Source organism: Macaca mulatta, chromosome 2, assembly GCF_049350105.2.
Source record: "Macaca mulatta isolate MMU2019108-1 chromosome 2, T2T-MMU8v2.0, whole genome shotgun sequence".
NCBI lineage: Eukaryota > Metazoa > Chordata > Mammalia > Primates > Cercopithecidae > Macaca > Macaca mulatta.
Genome location: NC_133407.1, coordinates 143625166 through 143629331, shown reverse-complemented (window position 1 = coordinate 143629331; position 4166 = coordinate 143625166). Strand labels below are relative to the sequence as shown.

The following is a 4166-nucleotide window of genomic DNA, read 5'->3' as shown; positions in this document are numbered from 1 at the left end:
TAATGCATTTAACAGTAATACATAACAATATTTTCCATTTGATGTCATCAAACTTTTTTTGTGTGTGTGTGAACAAATGAAGAAAAATGGTATCTCATTTTTCCCATTGTTTTTCTCTCATGCGATTTTCTATTGGGTTCTTTGTGTTTTTCTTCTCAACTTAAGCTCTTTTGTATTAGGAAGATAAGACCTTTATTAGTAGTATGAATTACAAATATTTTTATCTCATCTTATTTGTCTTTGACTTGCTTAAGGTGACTTTTGCCACAGAAATTTTGTTTTTATGTACCTGAATTTACCAATATTTTCTTTTATGGCTTTTGGATTTGACTCATAATTTAAAAGGTCTACCATATTCAAGGTCATTAAGAAAGTATCCTGTTTTTCCCCTAGATCTTGGGTAGGTTTTGGTGTTTACCTTTACATTTTTTATTCATTTGAAATTTGGCCTGGTATAAGATAGGCTTAACCCTAGAATGCTGCCTAGGTAGCTCAGTATCAAATATTGAACTATCCCTGTTTTCATTCCACACTGATTTATAATGCAATTTTTATCCCACATGTATTTGGATCTATTTCTGAACTTTCTTTTTTTTTTTAACATACATATTTTTACATGTTCCAACTCTTAGAAATGTTCCATTCTGTTTCTGTTTTTAGGCTCCTTTTAGGTACCTGCCGTGCTTAATTTTTTATTTTAAACATGGTTTTTCCTGTTAACAAAGTTTGCATTAGTTGCTTCCTTGAGCAACACCTTTAGAAATTTAAATGTGTTTGAAATGATGTGAAAATATTATTCATATCAGAGCTAATTCTGCAAAAGCTGAAATCTTGTGGGGAAAAAAAAATCTATTTCAAGCGAAATCCCCTAAATCCCAGGGAACCTCCGTATACTCAGACCAGAAATATTTTTTGATTCTACATAATGTATTTTAAAGGGATAAATGGATCAACTGGGCAGAGAGTTGGAAGAAGGTGTTTTAGCTCTGCTTCTCAATCTCCCAGTGTGATCGCCGGGACACTTCACCGTAGGTTGCATTTATTATAGGGCAGTTTTGTCACTTAAAAAAATATTTTTAATTGGAAACAGCAAGCTGGTTATATAATTGTAATTGCAGGATTATAATGAAAATATCAGGCCTGCAGGTTTTACATAATCACATGCAAAGTCATGTGCGAGAGTGGAAAAAGGGAAGAACAGAGATATGTCTGATTATTTACTCTCTGTGGGGTGTACACAGATTATTTCTGGTGCAATTTAATCTGGAAGATTATATAGCTGAGAATAAGAGATCAAATAGATATCCTTGAGACACCAGAATCTCATGAGTCAGTTGCAAACATCAGGCATGTAGCCTGCACTTGATACTGGATAACTTGCTCATGTTTTATTCCTGAGTTTCCTTAAGCAATGTCTGTTCGAAAAGCTTGAAGTTAGTATTCGTTTAAACAGGGAAGCACTGGAACTAGCTGGCATTCTGTAAATGAAATCAATGTAACGGGAACTTTGAATCGTTTTTTCCTTGATTATTTTGCTAGGTTGTCACTATAAATGGCCAAATCCTAAATCAACTCTTTCACCCTTCCCAAGGAGGTCATCAACACTAGCATTTTACAGTGTTTAATGAATTATTTTCCAAACATACATTAAGTTTGCTGTAAACAAGGGTATTTATAAGAATATCATGACTATTTGACATTTAGGTAAGAGTTATGTAGTACTCTAGAAAAAAGAGAAAGCAATTTTAGTACTATCAGAATCTGGAGCAGAACTTAGTCTTGGGTGGAGCTTACATATGAAATTGAAATTAAAAAAGAAATCCAAGTTACTCTCCAAGTTTTGGACAGGGTATTTTTATTCTTCAGAATATCGATCCTGAAATTAGAGTGAATACATCAAAAGTGCGTGTTTAATTTCTTCAGTGGAAACATAAACTCATCCCTTGGGGAAAAATATTACTAACTGTACATTGAATAGTTTTTGCCCATAAATAGCAACATGTATAAATGCAAATGCATGAAGTCAAAATTAATTTTAAATACTTCCTCAGTAAATGTATAGGTCTTTATTAATAATCTAAAAGAAGGAAAAAAGGCATTACTGAGAAAATCTCCAATTTTTTTTAAAGTTTATTAATTGTGAGCATTGAGTTACTTTCTTGTATGACGTGATTGACCCATATGTGAATTTTTTCTAAGAATAAGGAAATGGGTGAATCAAAATTGGGACTAGAAGGTTGGATGATTTAAATGCTATGCTTATTTAAATGTTCTATTCTCTCAAAATAGTACATCTTTGGGCTTGCTTGCACAATAGTGAAACAACCTACTTGAGGTAACTCACAATAATCCCAATACTTTGGGAGGCCGAGGTGAGAAGATGACTGGATCCCAGGAGTTTGAGACCAGCCTGGGCAATATAGCAAGACCCCATTTCTCCCCCCACCCCCACCCCCCCAAAAATCATTGGACTAAGGTGGAAGGAGACAGAGCAGCTGTAAAGTTGCTAGTATGAGGGACAAGAATTAATGTAATGGTGGGCAGCAGGTGATAATTCTGTGGCAAAGCAACAAAAGCAGGGATTACAATTTATTTCCATCAACGCCTAGTTTGGCTTTCATTGTTTGCTGATTTTGTTGCCTGGGCAGCATGAATCTCTCTGATTCCCTTTTAGTGGTTCTTCATGAAGCCTACATGTGAGAAATGAAAACTGAAAATACATTTTTTAAAAGGGAAAATAAAACTGGTATAAAATCAAATTACTCTGGCTCATGTATAATAAAATACAATTACATTAATCCTTTTCTAAGTATTTCATTCTAGGGTTTGTGGATTTTTTTTTGTAATTAATGAATTTACTAAGCACTTTCTATACTTAAGGGAATGACTTTGTCTCTATTTTTTAGGCAAATTATTTTGTGTGGGTGACAAAATGTATGTTCCCTTGCATGTAATATTTAAGTGTGTATTAAATGTCTAATATGACTCAGGTCACAAAATTTCAGACACAACGACAACATGAACTGTCAGCTCAGGAAAGTTTGTTTGTTTGTGTTTGAGATGGAGTCTTACTCTGTCGCCCAGGGTGGAGTGTGATGGCATGATCTCAGTTCACTGCAACCTCCGCCTCCCGGGTTCAAGCAATTCTCCTGCCTCAGCCTCCCAGGTAGCTGGGATTATAGGTGCCCACCACCACTCCTGGCTAATTTTTATATTTTTAGTAGAGACGAGGTTTCACCATGTTGGCCAGGCTGGTCTCGAACTCCTGACCTCAGGTGATGTGCCTGCCTTGACCTCCCAAAGTGCTGGGATTACAGGTGTGAGCCACCGTGCCTGGCCAAGAAAGTTTTTCTGAAAGAGACTAGTCAGTTTTTTTCTCTCCTTCTACATATTGCCTATATTTTTCCAGGAATCAGAGAATTGGATTATTGATGCTTAGATAGGGATAAAGGACAGGACTTACAGGATTCAGGAATTTTTTACTTAATCTCGGATGACTACTTAACATGTCACTGGGGGCACTTTGAAGGTGTGGGGTGTTTGTGTGTGTGTTTCACACCAATCTTTTTTTTTTTCCCCTAGAACTTTTCTTTCCTGAGTTACTGGCTGAAGATGCCATAGAGGGAAGCCCGGTGGTACAGAGAAAGGCTGGGATTAGGTCTGAACGACAAAGCAGTGGTTTCAGAGGATTCATTGCAGCCTCTGGATCTGGGGATGGGCCTTATAGGTGACAGCCTGTCTAGGGAAGCAATTGGAAAGTGCCATTCCTCTGATTCTTCTGTAGTTCACGAGCATGACGATTGGGTTTTCATGACATGTGCCACCCCCTGAACCTTGTGCCCACATTGGCACATTACCCATCTAACCTAAAAAAAAAAAAAAAAAGTTGCTCCTCTCAGGTGTGAATGCAGTTGAAATCAGAAGGGAAATCAATATAGCAGAGAAATGACAAAACACCTTGGTTTTCCGGAGTAATGGGGTGAGGGGCACGTGCTTTGAAGTCATGGTGAGATTCTTTCATCTCTGAATATCTTACCTAACAGGCTCCCTGGATTCTTTTTCTGCTCTTTGGAATCTCATGGTTTATGTCTGAGATTGCTTCTTTCCAACCATTACTAAAAGCACAGAAACAGACATTCTTGACTGCTCATTTCTAGTAATAATCT

The 4166-nt window shown here is 36.7% G+C and overlaps 1 pseudogene; it reads left to right on the top strand.

The window, feature by feature from the left end:
- Window positions 1–3772: 3772 nt before the first annotated feature.
- On the top strand, window positions 3773–3867 carry LOC114676630 (small nucleolar RNA U13; annotated as a pseudogene).
- Window positions 3868–4166: the final 299 nt, after the last annotated feature.